This window comes from Triticum aestivum, chromosome 7D, assembly GCF_018294505.1.
Source record: "Triticum aestivum cultivar Chinese Spring chromosome 7D, IWGSC CS RefSeq v2.1, whole genome shotgun sequence".
NCBI lineage: Eukaryota > Viridiplantae > Streptophyta > Magnoliopsida > Poales > Poaceae > Triticum > Triticum aestivum.
Window position 1 is genome coordinate 298,142,147 of NC_057814.1, and position 16,364 is coordinate 298,158,510.

Genomic DNA, 16,364 nt, shown 5'->3' on the forward strand with positions numbered 1-16,364 from the left:
CTTGGTTTAATGATGAACTCTTGTTTCGGAACTCGCTTCCATAGTTCAATTCTCGAGAATCTTACAATGTCATCTCGACAATTTGTGTTGCACCTTTCTTCTCAGGCATCCTGAGTCTGAGTTATCCTGACACCAATCAGATCTGAATCTCGGTCAGATATGATGGTTGGAACATATTTCCAAGAGTTATAACATTGGTCTTATGTGACCCGGTAAGGTGATGTCGTGCCTAGCACACCTGGCCGGTTGGCCCTATTGTTATAGATTCCTTTTCAGCAAGGTTATCCATTCTTCCATGAGGAAATTGTAAGACTTATTCTATAAGTTGGTCCTGATGGATCCTTTTTGTTTCCTAATTCTGATCTTCACCTGTTGACCATGTCAATGCTATCTCGAAGCATGTCTATGGTACTCCGATTTTCAACAGGAACATTTGAAGCCCAAAGCTAATTGTTTCCTGCTCAATTATCCAGACACCGTTGTATGGGTAATGTCATGAAATTGCTCTCCCCTTACCTAAAGGGTTTTCTACATTATATCCTGTCATGGATATCATGCTCTGCTTGTCCTTGGGAAGGATATACCCTTGAAATATGTGTTTAAACACATTTTCCTTTCCATTGTTCTGTTTACTCTGATAATCATATTTTCCTTTCCATTGTTTTGTTTAACCTTTCTTGTAATCTGACTTAGCTGAGCAGAGATAATTCCCTGCTTAGTTGAGCACCTCGTTGTACCACTCTCTCAGTAGACCATGTTACTTTTGTTGATGACATTTTGGTAGCCACCGATGGATGAGAACTTTGCCTATTGGTCCGCCTCGTTTCAACGAGCAGGAAAATGGTTCTCTTCGTCCCTCGCCCTTGGTACCAACGTGTTGCCGACATAACTGACAGGGTATTCTCTGACATGCCTTGCTATCATGACCGTGCAAGATGTCACTGCTCCTATAAAAAAACCCACATGGTGGGCCCATAACCCACAGTTCCACAGGATCGAAACCTGACTCTTCTATACAACCCTGTTTCTAATGGTTATTCCTCACACTTGGCTTCGTATTTAATTCGCGGGCCACCTTCCTAGTGCTCTATTCTGGTATGAGACGCAATACTTACTCTCGCTGCTCTGAACCCCTTTCTCACTCTGGTTCAGACTTCGAGCAACTATCTATCCGCTTGCAACCTCTTATTGTACCTTCGTACCTTACTCTCGATGTATTTTATATGTTCAACTCGAGAGATACTCTTATGATCATTCATGGGTTAACCCCAGATTGTTTCCCTCATAATCATTTTGCCGTAGCCGAGCTGCCCCTTACCGATTCGTAAGTACGTTGGAGTTCCCAAAGAAAAGGACGACTTCACCATGATGACCTGAAGCAGAGAAATGCAGACGTCAATGTAATGGATCGACCTCTTCGAGAAGAGCAACCAAGGCCGAGAAGATCCGTTAGAATTTCGTGACTAGACCTTCCCCCCTTCTCTACCTCTTAAATCTCGGGACGAGATTTCTTGTAGTGGAGGAGAATTGTGACGCCCGGATAATTAAGCTACAGTAAACCTCTATTAATGGTGCCACGTCATCACATTACCGTTGCCAATCCTCACTTGATCCAAATCACTGTTCGTATTCAAATTCAACTTTAAAGTCAAAAATTCAAATTTGTCAAACATGCATAGTAAAATGTTCAAAGTGTGGAAAATTCCATAACTAATTATGGTTGTGAACCAACATCTTTGCAAAGTGGGTTTAATGGCTTTAACTATTTAAAACAGGGGCTAAAAATATTTATTACATGCTTTTAAATAGCAAACAAATATAAACCTATTTTATTAAAGTGTGAAACTTCTTGTGGCAGAGGGGTAATTTAAAACACTAATTTAAGTGTTGCTCTCATATTTTTATAAAACTAAAATCTACTAGTAATAAAATAAAACAAAAAAGAAAAATAAATAAAAGAAACTGGAAAAGAATAAAAATAAAAAGAGGAGAAACCCCCTGCCCTCGTGGGCCTCGTGGCCCAGCTGGCCATTCAGCCAGCCGGCCAGGCCTGCCCACACGGCCCACCCCACTCCCCCGGCCTACATACCCTCCCCCGAAACCCTAACTCCACACCCCCACGATCCCCCACTCCCTTTGTTCCCTCCCCGATCCAGATCGGGGCAACGGCGCCCCGACCCCATCGTCCCCCATGGTGGCCGCTCGACGACATCGCCGCCGCCGCCGCCCGAAGGCCTCCCCCTCGCCAGACCTTGCTGGACGCTCCCGCCAGACCTCGCCGTCCCCGTCCTCCTCCCCGAACGGCTACAACGATCCACGTCGCCCCCTCTTCCCTCCATCGCCGGTGAGGCCCGCCTCCCGCCTCCCGCCTCCTCCCTTTCCTCCCGTCGCCGCGCCGTGTACCACGCCCCGTCCGGCATGCCCCTGCTCGCGCTCCCCCGCGCCTTGCCGCGCGCCTCGCCCTGCATCGCCTGTGTTCCCTGCCGACCGCGGTCCGCGCTTCCCCTGCTCGCACCGCCGCGCCGCCCTGTCCCCTCGCCCCGCCACGCCTCTGCTCCGGCCCCGGCCACGCGCCGACCCCTTCCTCCCTCTCCCCTGCTGGCCGCGTCGGGCGCCGGCGCCCACGCGCCCACTCCGGCCCCGTTCCGGCCTCGCCATGCCCTGGCTTCGCCCAGTGGCCGCGTGCGCGCGGCACAGCCGTGTTTGGCCGGCCACAGCCGCCGCCCCACCCTGGGTCACTGACCACAGGGGCCCCCGCCCTGGCCAGATAGGCCCATGACAGTGGGGCCCGCCCTCAGAACATATATAAAAAAAGGATTTAAAAAATATTTCATTTTAATAAAAATAAATAAATAAATAATAAAGATAATTAAATAACTTAATTAATCCTGTTAATATTAACTAATTAAGATTAATTAACCTAATAACTAATTAACCTAATTAACTACTGTTAATTAGCTAACAGCCCCTAACAGCTGGGACCCACCTGTCAGGTTGACCACGTCAACGGTCAACGTTGCCTGCTGACGTCATGCTGATGCATTAATTAAATTTTGAATTAAATTAATTTATTAAAATCTAGAAAATGTTTAAATCTTTATAAATTAATGTAAAATAATCCGTAGCTCGGATGAAAATACTTTGTACATGAAAGTTGCTCAGAACGACGAGACAAATCCGAATACGCAGTCCGTTCGTTCACCACACGTCCCTAGCATAGTGAACCTGCAACATTTCACCTCCGGTCCATCTGTCCGAAAACGCGAAACATCGGGAATACTTTCCCGGATGTTTCCCCCCTTCGCCAGTAGCACCTACTACTACGTTAGGTCACCTCTAGCACCGCGTAATGCCATATTACACTTTGTCATGCTTTGATTGCTCTGTTATTTATTGTGTTCCCCCTTGTAACTTCTTTCCGGTAGACCCCGAGACTATCGGCGACCCCCAGTTCGACTACGATGTTGACGACCACTCCTTGCCAGAGCAACCAGGCAAGCCCCCCCCCTTGATGACCATATATCGCCTATTCTTCTCTATACTGCTTGCATTAGAGTAGTGTAGCATGTTACTGCTTTCCATTAATCCTATCCTGATGCATAGCCTGTCCTTGCTACTACTGTTGTTACCTTTACCTGCAATCCTACTTGTTAGTATAGGATGCTAGTTTTCCATCAGTGGCCCTACATTCTTGTCCGTCTGCTGTGCTATACTATCGGACCGTGATTACTTGGGCGGTGATCACGGGTATATACTATATACTTTATATACATGACATGTGGTGCCTAAAGTCGGGTCGGCTCGTTGAGTACCCGCATGTGATTCTGGTGAGGGGGCTGAAAGGACAGGTGGCTCCATCCCGGTAGAGGTGTGCCTGGATTCCTGACGGCCCCCGAATGTTACTTTATGGTGGAGCGACAGGGCAGGTTGAGACCACCTAGGAGAGGGGTGGGCCTGGCCCTGGTCGGCGTTCGCGGATACTTAACACGCTTAACGAGATCTTGGTATTTGATCTGAGTCTGGCCATTTGGTCTATACGCACGAACCAGCTACGCGGGAACAGTTATGGGCACTCGACGTCGTGGTATCAGCCGAAGCTCTTTTTGACGTCAGCGACGGAGCGGCGCGCTCCGGATTGGACTGGAACGCCTGCTAGGTTAGGTCTGCTTCCGGCCGCACTCGCAATGTGCAGGTGTGCAATGGGCGATGGGTCCAGACCCCTGCGCGCATAGGATTTAGACCGGCGTGCTGACCTCTCTGTTGAGCCTAGGTGGGGCTGCGACGTGTTGATCTTCCAAGGCCGAGCATGACTCAGGAAAGTGTGTCCGGCCAAATGGGATCAAGCGTGTTGGGTTATGTGGTGCACACCTGCAGGGAAGTTTATCTATTCGAATAGCCGTGTCCCTCGGTAAAAGGACGACCCAGAGTTGTACCTTGACCTTATGACAACTAGAACCGGATACTTAATAAAATACACCCTTCCAAGTGCCAGATACAATCCGGTGATCGCTCTTTAACAGGGCAACGAGGAGGGGATCACCGGGTAGGATTATGCTATACGATGCTACTTGGTGAACTTACCATCTACTCTCTTCTACATGCTACAAGATGGAGGTGGCCAGAAGCGTAGTCTTCGACAGGACTAGCTATCCCCCCCTTAATTATGGCATTCTGCAGTTCAGTCCACTGATATGGCCCTTTACACATATACCCATGCATATGTAGTGTAACTCCTTGCTTGCGAGTACTTTGGATGAGTACTCACGGTTGCTTTTCTCCCTCTTTTCCCCTTTCTATACTGGATTGTCGCAACCAGATGCTGGAGTCCAGGAGCTAGAGATCCCGAGGATGATTCTACATGGAGTTCGGCTTCGAGGAGTAGTTAGGAGGTCCCAGGCAGGAGGCCTTGCCTTTTCGATCGTTGCTACTTTTGTGCTAGCCTTCTTAAGGCAAATTTGTTTAACTTATGTCTGTACTCAGATATTGTTGCTTCCGCTGACTCGTCTATGATCGAGCACTTGTATTCGAGCCCTCGAGGCCCCTGGCTTGTATTATGATGCTTGTATGACTTATTTATGTTGTAGAGTTGTGTTGTGATATCTTCCCGTGAGTCCCTGATCTTGATCGTACACATTTGCGTGCATGATTAGTGTACGGTCAAATCGGGGGTGTCACAATAGGAGCCTTCGAGCCAGGTGACATTAGGCATTTTGCCCACCATGGCGCCTCCGCACTCCGCTTGTTGGACGACCACCACCTTCGGCTTAACATTGAAGGTCTTCAGCCACAGGCCGAAGTGGGGCTTGATGCAGAGGAAGGCCTCGCACACGACGATAAACGCCGAGATGTTGAGGATGAAATTGGGGGCCAGATCGTGAAAATCCAGCCCGTAGTAGAACATGAGCCCGCGGACAAACGGGTGGAGGGGAAATCCCAGTCCACGGACAAAGTGGGTAAGGAAAACCACCCTCTCATGGGGTTCGGGCATATGGATGATCTGCCCCGCATCTGGCAGCCGGTGTGCGATGTCCGCGGCCAGATATCCGGCTCCCCGTAGCTTTGTGATGTTCTCCTCCGTGACGGAGGAGGCCATCCACTTGCCTCCCGCTCTGGACATGCTTGGAGTGGTTTGAGGGGAAGAATGCGAACTTGGGTGCTGCAGCTCGAGTGCGCAAGAATGGATGAGCAAGGAGGAAGAAGGTGTGGGTAAAAAGAGGAATCCTTGTCCCTTTATAGGGGCGGAGGAAACTATACGCCTCCCCACCTGCCTAGTAAAACTCGCTTATTCCCCAAGCGCCGTAATTGATGGCGCGATTGGGTTACCCACATCCATATTGATGAGAATCCCGCGATAAGGGGACACGATCTATGCTTCGACAAGACGTGCCAAGAAAACCGCCTCGCAATACGTGCAGTAGCTGGTTGAGAAAAACGGTTCGAATAATGATCGGGCCGTGGTATGATGTCATACTGCCGAGCGTGTCAGCAGATTTGATTTGTGCAAATATTATTCTCTCTACGGTGGTATGTGCAACTTGTTTTACAGAGCTGGACACTATCCTTGTGTTCAAGATCTTCTATGGAGTATTCGGAGGGAGAACCCGCCTTGCAAGGCCGAAGACAAATCTGCGCGCCGGACTCATCGTCATTGAAGCCTGGTTCAGGGGCTACTGAGGGAGTCCTAGATTATGGGGTCCTCGAACGGTCGGACTATATCCTTTGGCTGGACTGTTGGACTATGAAGATACAAGATTGAAGACTTCGACCCGTGTCCGGATGGGAGTCTCCTTGGCGTGGAAGGCAAGCTTGGCAATACGGATATGTAGATCTCCTCCCTTGTAACCGACTCTGTGTAACCCTAGCCCCCTCCGGTGTCTATATAAACTAGAGGATTTAGTCCGTAGGACAACAACAATCATACCATAGGCTAGCTTCTAGGGTTTAGCCTCTACGATCTCATGGTAGATCAACTCTTGTAATACTCATATCATCAAGATCAATCAAGAAGGAAGTAGGGTATTACCTCCATCGAGAGGGCCCGAACCTGGGTAAACATTGTGTCCCCCGCCTCCTGTTGCATCCGCCTTAGACGCACAGTTTAGGACCCCCTACCCAAGATCCGCCGGTTTTGACACCGACACAGACCCTTTACACGCCCCCACGGGGTACTACTTGATTCCTCGCAGGAAACCAAAACCAAGAACTTAAGGGAATTCTATCTACACCCTCCCGCGGCCGACGCCATCATCAACACTGGGCCGCGTGAGGCCGGCGCCAACCCCATCCAGATCAGCGGCGGCTGGACGCCGCAGCCCTGCTCCGAGCCCGGCGAGAGCTCGGGGCACGTAGCTGTCGTCGCTTGTCTCCGGAGTCTCATAGAGCTCAGGAGAACCGCTGGAAACCCACGGGCTGCTGCTGCTGGAGTAGCCATGAGCGGAGCGCGCATTACCCTGGCGCTCCCCTCCAGGGCAACACTCCAAACGGCGGCCCTCCGCGTCGAAGACCTTGAAGAAAATTGTGGAGGCGCCATCGTAGTCAAAGTGAATCGCGAGGGCGCCTTCCGCACGGCAAACCCGCGCGACCTCACCCCAGCCGCGGGTCATGAAGATCTTGCCGGTGGGGACCGCTTCGACCTCTGCTCCGGTCGCCGGAGCACTACAGTCGACATGCTGCAGCCAAAGCTCGAGGGGCCCCCTCGGCGGCATCGCGTCAGAGAAGAACCGCGGGAAGCGGATCCAAGAGCTTGGAGGCATCGGAGCCCATAGCACAAGCTCGCGCGAGGAATCCGCGGCATGGATTCCAGGAGCAACAGCATGCATCGCTATCGCGCGGTGACCACGGACGCAGCGCGGGCGGCGCCGCTCGTCGCCCCCTCCTCCCGCGCCCCCGGCTTGGGCATACTGGGGTAGCGGATACCCCAGAGGAGGCCGCTCGCACCAAGGCCTCGTCACCACCTGCATCGCTGCTTCGTCACGATGATGGACCGGCCGCTTCTTCAGCGGGAGCGGCCCTGGATCGTCGCGGGGAGCCTTTCCTTTCTCTTCAGCGGAAAACCTTCGGATGGGCACCATTATTGCTAGTAGAGGAGGGAGTAACAAGCGAACAATGAAGAGATGGGTGACGGGAGTTCCGCCCTCCCCCATTTATAACGAACGAAGGCCAACCGGCACCTCCCATGATCACAGGTAATGAAAGTTTTCCTTGCATGTCGCAGGGACTTGTCAAGTCGAGCAGTTGCCGAGGCAGCGTGGGGAAACGGAGACGCCCACGTCCAATCAACCGCCACGCGTCAACCGAGGCCGCAGGATTTTGGGGCCCGCGGTGCTCCGCGCTTGGCCTTTGGCTTCGCCTTGAAGCCAAGCCCGAGCGCGCCTTGGGCCCGGGGGCTACTGTCGGCATTCTGGGAACGGGGGTCCCCAGACTTGCCTGACTGCGGTCTGCGGCATGGCTTTGCTAGCAGGCCTGTATGGCCCATCTTCGTCAACGAGGCATTCAAGACCCTCGCGAGGGGTCAAGCCTCACAAGGCGGACGACGCAAGACCTCCCCAGGAGCGGCCTCACCAGGCTGCCTCGCGAGGAGCGGAGAAATCAAGGCAGGGCAAACCTCACGAGGCTCTCGTGATGTGATCCATGACGATCAAGATTAGGCAGCCGCCAGGCGGGTGCCAGCGTGCGCAGCGTCCTTGTTTCCCCTTCGGTGCTAAAGAGGCAAGCGCATGCGCGGAGTACCGAGGCATCAAGCAAAGGTTTCCATATCAGTGCAACAAGACCAAGACCAGCAGGCCAGTAAGACGGAGGTCACCATGGAGCCCAAGAGGGCGTCATCACCAGAGCCCTTTGCAGGCGAAGACCGCTTTTGTCAGGATAGCTTGTACTAGCTGTCCCCTTTCAAATTTGCCGCCGTTGTTGGCTCCCTTCCCGCTCGATATTTGGGAAGAGGACCAGGGCCTTTATAAGTAGAACTAGCCACCACAGTAGAGGCATCTAGCCTTGAGCCAATCCTTAGCCACACACCGAACACAAGAACACCTCAACCTCAGGAGGTTGTTCTTCCCCTTGTACTGTTCATCATCAGCCCAAGAGGCAATCCACCACCACCACACTGGAGTAGGGTATTACACCACAACGGTGGCCCTAACCAGTATAAATCTTGTGTCTTTTTGTTGCGAGTTCGTCGAGTTCATCCGCGAGATCCTAGTGAGTTAGGGCGTAGATCGGTCGGGAGGAAATCTTCGCGCGCACCCCAGTGTTCGAACCTTACGAGTTTTGCCGGAACCCGTGATCCGACATGTCGGCGTTCTAGGAACGGGGGTCCCCAGACTTACCTGCCTGCGGCCCACGGTGTGGCTTTGCTAGCAAGCCTGTACGGTCCATCTTCATCAGCGAAACATTCAAGACCCTCGCGAGGGGCCAGGCCTCGCAAGGTGGACGACGCAAGACCTCCTCAGGAGCGGCCTCACCAGGCTACCTCGCGAGGAGTGGAGAAATCAAGGCGGGGCAAACCTTGCGAGGCTCTCGTGACGTGAACCATGACGATCAAGATCAGGCGGGCGCCAGCGCGCGCAGCGTCCTTGTTTCCTCTTTGGTGCTAAGGGGGCAAGCACAGGCGCGGAGTACCGAGGCATCAAGCAAAGGTTTCCATATGTGTGCAAAGAAACCAAGACCAGCATGCCAGCAGGACGGAGGTCACCATGGAGCCCAAGACGGCGTCATCACCAGAGCCTGTTGCAGGCGAAGACCGCTTTTGTCAGGTTAGCTTGTACTAGCTGTCCCCTTTCAAATTGGCTACCGTTGTTGGCTGCCTTCCCGCTCAATAATTGGGGAGAGGACCAGGGCCTATATAAGTAGAACTAGCCACCACATTAGAGGCATCTAGCCTTGAGCCAATCCTTGGCCACACACCGAGTCGCGATGCTCAGGAGCCCCCCTTTAACGCGCAAGTGAATTGCAAGAGAGAGGGGTGAGCCCATGGCAGGTGGCAATCGAGCAGGTGATAACCACAGGTAGATTACGCATGAAAGGCAGATCAACTTGGGTAAATGCGGAAAGATACATGCCACTGGGTCAGGCCCGAGCGGCTTGGGGATGATGCAACCCGAGGGGCGGCCCCAACTGGGTAGACTAAAGACATAAAAAAGGGGTACATGCCACAGGGACGGACCCACGCGGCCTGGGAATGATGCAGCCCGAGGGGCGCTCCCAGCTGAATGAACTTGGAAAATGTCACTTGGCTCTGTTGACAAAGGAGAGTTGGGGCAGCTGAAGGTACGCGGCGAAGGAATTGCTCCTCACGAGCCACCGGGGCCCTGAGCCTCGGGAGGCGCTGGGGGCTCAGGTGGTTCCCTGAGGACCGTCTCCATCTCTGCCAGGACGGCGTGGTGCCTAGCCTCCTGAGCTACCAGGACACGCCGCAGGTTGCGCTGATAGGCTGATGACACGCTCGGCAGGCTGAAAGGCATGCGAACGTAGCTGTGTGGTGGACCCTCGCAACGGCCCACGCGTGAAGGCCAGAAAAGCTCCTGAGAGGCGGCCCTGTTGAGCCCTGGGACGTTGATGCAGACGTGCAGCCCGGCATCCTCGCCTGGATGGGGAGCTGCGCCTCATGAGCGGCGGTCGCGCATGGCCCTTGCATCTTGCAGTTCCTGAGTGGTCTCGGTGATGAACTCCTGAGCGGTGGGCGCTCCTTGCCCTGTGTTCTCCTGAGGGAAACGTGCCGTGAAGCACGCCTACAAGTGGTGCCCAAGCGCCTCCCTTGTGATGTTAGCAAGGTCTGAGGCCCTCCAGAAGAGAGCCCTCGAACCTTGACCGAGGAGGGCGCTGGGCGCGCCTTCCTATGCGACAGAGGGAGGCGCCCCTGGATCGGGCGCTGATCCTGACGAGGTTCCAGCTACGACACAATCCTCCTGAGATCCTGCACGGTGCGGCTGCTTCTTCTTCTTGGGGAGGGCCTCAGGAGGGCCCTCGCCTTTGTTGTCGGGGTCGTCAATTGCTGCAGCTTGAAAAGCACGCTTGAGGGAGCACACCGCGTCTCTTTCTTCGCACGGGACCGTGATGATTCCGCCGCTTCCTGGCATCTTGAGGACGTTGTAGCCGCGGTGTGTGACCGCCATGAACTTGGCCAGGGCTGGATACCCAAGGATGGCGTTGTATGGCAGACGGATGTGCGCGACGTTGAAGTGGATGAGCTCGGTGCGGTAGTTCTTGCGTTCTCCGAAGGTGATAGGGAGGAGGACCTGCCCTATCGGTGTGGTGGAACCGTTGGTCACTCCTGAGAAAGGCTTGGTAGGCTGAAGCTGGTCATATGGCACTTGGAGGTTGTCGAGCGTGTCGACGGATAGGACGTTGAGCCATGCGCCACCGTCAATGAGGGTCTTGGTAACTTGCATGTTGCTGATGACTAGTGAGCAAACCATCGGGAGGGCACCAGCAGTTGCTGCGCACTTGAGCTGATCTGTCGAGTTGAAGGTGATGGCGCACTTGGACCACCTGAGCGGGCGCGTGGCTTCAAGCTTGGGGAGGACTGCATTTACTTCACGAGCAAACTGTTTGAAGATGCGCTGCGAGGCTGGGGCCTGGGCTCCACCCAAGATGTATGTGATAGCGCGCGGCTCCTGGAAGCCCCCAGCCCCCTCGTCCTGATGGTGGTCGTCATTCCTTCTCGGTGGCGGCGGTAGCAGGGGAAGACCGGCATTGCCCTGAGGACGGTCCTCGCGAGGCTGGTCCCTTTGAGTCCCCAGAGGCCGACCAAGCCTTCCAAGACCTCAATAGACACCTAACTAGCCCACCGGTGATGGTGGCGCCATGACCTCTCGAGCCCCTGGTTCTCTACCTGGCCGCTACCCCGTACTCTGCCAGCGCAGTGCTGGTGGCGGTTCGGGAGGACCACCAAGCCAAGGGCGCACTGCGCCAAGCTACAACTGAAATGACGCAAGATCAGGAAGGCGCCGCGAGAGCCGAAGCGGCGTCAACAGAAGACCAAGCTCGGCAGGACGACGTCACGGAGTCCCCCGCAAGCGACCAGGCACCAGGAGTTCCACCACCTCAGGAGACGTCCGGGCCCCCGCAAGACACAAGCCTCACCAAAACGCCAGCCCTTGTCGAGCACCCGGTGTATTTTGTCAGCACGGTGTTGCGGGGCGCAAGGGCACGATATCCCATGCCTCAGAAGCTCTTGCTCGCACTCTTGGTGGCCTCGCGCAAGTTGCAGCACTACTTCCAGGGCCACCCCATCAAGGTCGTCTCAGCCTACCCATTGGAGAGAGTGCTCAGGAGCCCGAACTCCGCTGGAAGGGTCGCTAAGTGGAACATCGAGGTGCAAGCATTCCAGTTGGAGTTCAGCACTACCCGAGTCATCAAGGGAGCCGCGCTCGCTGATTTTGTGGCAGAATGGACGGATTCCCCGGCACTTGAAGTAGGCAAAGACCGGACCACCTCACCAGGAAGCGAGGCGCCGGACGGCTGGGTCATGTATTTCGATGGCGCCTTCGCGCATCAGGGTGCGGGGGCTGGGGCAGTACTCATCTCGCCCACTCAGGACAAGCTCTACTACGCCGTGCAGCTCTGCTTTCAGCAGGGCGAGAAGGTCTCCAACAACATCGCAGAATACGAGGGCCTCATAGCTGGCCTGAAGGCCGCAGGCTTTGTAGGCCCGCGGCGCTCCGCGCTTGACCTTTGGCTTCACCTCAAAACCAAGCCCGAGCGCGCCTTGGGCCCGGGGGCTACTATCGGCGTTTTAGGAATGGGGGTCCCCAGACTTGCCTGCCTGCGGCCCGCAGCGTGGCTTTGCTAGCAGGCCTGTATGGCCCATCTTCGTCAACAAGGCATTCAAGAAACTCGCGAGGGGCCAAGCCTCGCGGGGCGGACGACGCAAGACCTCCTCAGGAGTGGCCTCACCAGGCTGCCTCGCGAGGAGCGGAGAAATCAAGGCAGGGCAAACCTCGTGAGGCTCTCGTGACGTGAGCCATGACGATCAGGATCAGGCAGGTGCCAGCGCGCGTAGCGTCCTTGTTTCCTCTTTGGTGCTAAAGAGGCAAGCGCAGGCGCGGAGTACCGAGGCATCAAGCAAAGGTTTCCATATCAGTGTAACGACACCAAGACCAGCAGGCCAGCAGGACGGAGGTCACCATGGAGCCCAAGATGGCTTCATCACCAGAGCCCTTTGCAGGCGAAGACCGCTTTTGTCACGATAGCTTGTACTAGCTGTCCCCTTTCAAATTGGCCGCCATTGTTGGTGTAACACACCGGATGTATCTTGCCATATTTGTAACTCCGACTCTAGCCATTTTCGGCTATGTGTTATGATATTCCCTTTGTGGTCGGGTTTTGTTTTTCCGTGTTTCATTTTGTTCATGTCATGCATCTCATATCATGTCATCAGGTGCATCTCATTTTGCATACGTGTTCGTCTCATGCATCCGAGCATTTTCCCCGTTGTCCGTTTTGCAATCCGGCACTCCCACCTCCTCCGGCGCACCCCCTCTTGTTTCTTTTCGTGAGCGGGTGTTGAACGTTCTCGGAATGGACCGAGTCTTGTCAAGTGGCCTTGGTATACCACCGGTAGACCACCGGTCAAGTTTCGTTCCATTTGGAGGTCGTTTGATACTCCAACGGTTAACCGGGTAACCGCAAAGTCCTTTTGTGTGTTGCAGCAAACCCCCCCTTCCAAACAGCCCAAAACCCCTCTAAGTCTCTTCCATGCTCTAGGGCGTTCGATCACGATCGTGTGGGCGAAAACCGCACTCCATTTGGAGTCTCCTAGCTCCCTCTACCTATAAACACCTCCCCCCTTCGAAATTCCGGATCCCCGAAACCCTAGCCCGTTCCTCCATGCCACCGGACGTGTCCGTCGCCGGCCGGACGAAACCCGCCGCCGCCTCCGGCCACCCACGCCGTGCCACGTGGCCCCGGCCACCGCGCGCGCCCGCGGCCCAGCAAGGCCCGCGTCAGCCCCCCCCCCGAGCCCGAGGCTCCCCCGCCGCCGCGCGCCTCCTTCTTCCTCCTCCGCCGAAGCCCGGCGCCGCCCCGCGCCAAGCCGTCGACCCCGCCGCCGTTTGCCGAGTTGCCGCGCCCGAGCCCGTCTCCGTCCCCGCCGCCTCCATCTCCGCCATCCCGCACCACGGCGAGCTCCGCGCCCGTCCCCGAGCCCCGGCGTCGCCGGCGCGTCCTCCTCCCTCTCCCTCCGCCCGAGCTCCGGCGAGAGCCCCAAGCTCCGGTCGCCGCGGCCTCTTCCCCGGCGAGCTCGTGAGCTCCCGATCCGATCTGAAAATCTCTACGGTTGACTTTTCTTCTCCCTCCCGAAATCCACCAAGTCCCAGTACTTTTGCAATATATGCACATGTTCATTGCCTCATAACTCTCTGCATATAGCTCCGTTTCGTGCGTGTAATATATTGAAATGTTCTTCTTGAGATGCTCTTCATTTTGTTCCATTATGCCATGTTCTTTTGAGTCTATCTTGATGCCCAAATCTCGGGTGCAAGAGTGCTAGTTGTTGTTAACTGCTATTACTTATCAGAACTTGAGGATTTGTTATTTTTGTTGCATTTAATCTGTGCATCTTATGGGCATGAGCTCTACATGTGTTTTGATATATGCCATGCCATCTTTACGGTGGTGTATGCTATGTATTTTTGTGATCTCTGTGGTGACTAACACAAGCATGCATACTAGGCTTAGTGATGTTTCTGATTTCAGGGACGGTAATTTTACTGTCTGTGACTGCTGTTATTTTGTTGCTATGTATCCATGTGGCTACAGAGAGATCCATGCTTATTTTGGAGATGTTCAGTAAGGATGTTTTGTAGATATAGTTGTGCTCTATCCATCCATGCCCCTGTTTGCAGTTATGGGGTGTCATAGCATGACTAAATCTTGCTCTACTTTTTCTATAAAATATTTCTGGCAGATTGTTAACATGATATTCAATTTTGCCAAGCTTGTTGTAGTTGATCCTTTCATGCTATGTATTTGCTCTTGCCATGGATAGCTTTATAAACATGCCATCTTGCTGTAGGTATGCTTCTTTTGTCATGCATTGCTCTGTGGTGAGTGCATGAAGCTCACCAAGATGCCTTCATAATACTGTTTCTGCTATGCTCTGTTTTCTGCCAAGTCTGAAACCTGTTAACGAAACTTGCTATGTTTACATGGGTGCCATCTTATCTGCTGATCCTTTTTGGCTTATCGTAAGTAAGGGACTTTTGTTATTTGCATTCAGTAGATTCATGCCATGCCTTGTTTTTCTATGTTAAGTTCTGTAGCATGTTGATTTCTTGCTCTGAACATTGCTACCTGATGCTGTTTCAGCCATGTCCAGTAATTTCACTAAGTCTGTGAACCTGTTATCTTTTGCACTTTTGCCATGCTTGTTTGAACCTACTGTGGTGTGATCAGGCCGTAGCTCATTGTTCATCTTTTGTCAAGAATCTCCTGTATATTACGGCCATATTCTTTGTTGCTATGTTGGAGTGCTGTAGCATAGTTTCTTGTTGCATTCTAAGTACTAACATGCTGTTAATCACAGATTCGTGTCATTCTTGTTTTGCTTGCCATTTGCAAACCGTGCATCCGTTTCCGGTGATCTTTATATCGATTTCGACCGAAATCATCTCATCTTTCCAGTGGCATGCTTGGTTTGCCAAATTACTTCCTTGTTCATCATTTTTCCTTCCGGAGCACGCATACGCATCGGATATCATATCTTGCATATCATTCATGTATTGCATCATGTTGCTTGTGCATCTCCCGTGATTGATTGTGGTTCCATTGCTTGTGTTCTTGTTTTCGGTAGAGCCGGGAGACGAGTTCGTGAACGAGGAACCTGTTGACTACGCTTACGAGGATCAAGCTTTCGACAACTCTGAGAACCTTGCAGGCAAGATGACCATACCCTCGAAATCACTTCTATCTTTGCTTTGCTAGTTGTTCGTTCTATTGCCATGCTGCGCTACCTACCACTTGCTATATCATGCCTCCCATATTGCCATGCCAAGCCTCTAACCATCCTTTTCCTAGCAAACCGTTGTTTGGCTAAGTTACCGCTTTTGCTCAGCCCTTCTTATAGCGTTGCTAGTTGCAGGTGAAGTTGAAGTTGGTTCCATGTTGGAACATGGATATTTTGGGATATCACAATATCTCTTAATTAATTAATGCATCTATATATTTGGTAAAGGGTGGAAGGCTCGGCCTTATGCCTGGTGTTTTGTTCCACTCTTACCGCCCTAGTTTCCGTCATACCGGTATTATGTTCCTTGAGTTTGCGTTCCTTACGCGGTTGGGTGATTTATGGGACCCCCTTGACAGTTCGCCTTGAATAAAACCCCTCCAGCAAGGCCCAACTTTGGTTTTACCATTTGCCACCTAAGCCTTTTCCCTTGGGTTTTCGCGAGCCCGAGGATCATCTTTATTTAAACCCCCGGGCCAGTGTTCCTCTGAGTGCTGGTCCAAACTAGAGCCACTTGCAGCGCCACCTTGGGGAAACTCGAGGATTGGTTTTAGTTGTACCTAGTGTTCATCCGGTGTGCCCTGAGAACGAGATATGTGCAGCTCCTATCGGGATTTGTCGGCACATTCGGGCGGCTTTGCTGGTCTTCTTTAACATTGTTGAAATGTCTTGTAAACCAGGATTCCGAGACTGATCGGGTCTTCCTGGGAGAAGGTTTATCCTTCGTTGATCATGAGAGCTTATAATGGGCTAAGTTGGGACACCCCTGCAGGGTAATATCTTTCGAAAGTCATGCCCACGGTTATGAGGCAGATGGGAATTTGTTAATGTCCAGTTGTAGAGAACTTGTCACTTGACCCAATTAAAATACATCAACCGTGTGTGTAGCCGTGATGGTCTCTTCTCGGCGGAGTCCGGGAAG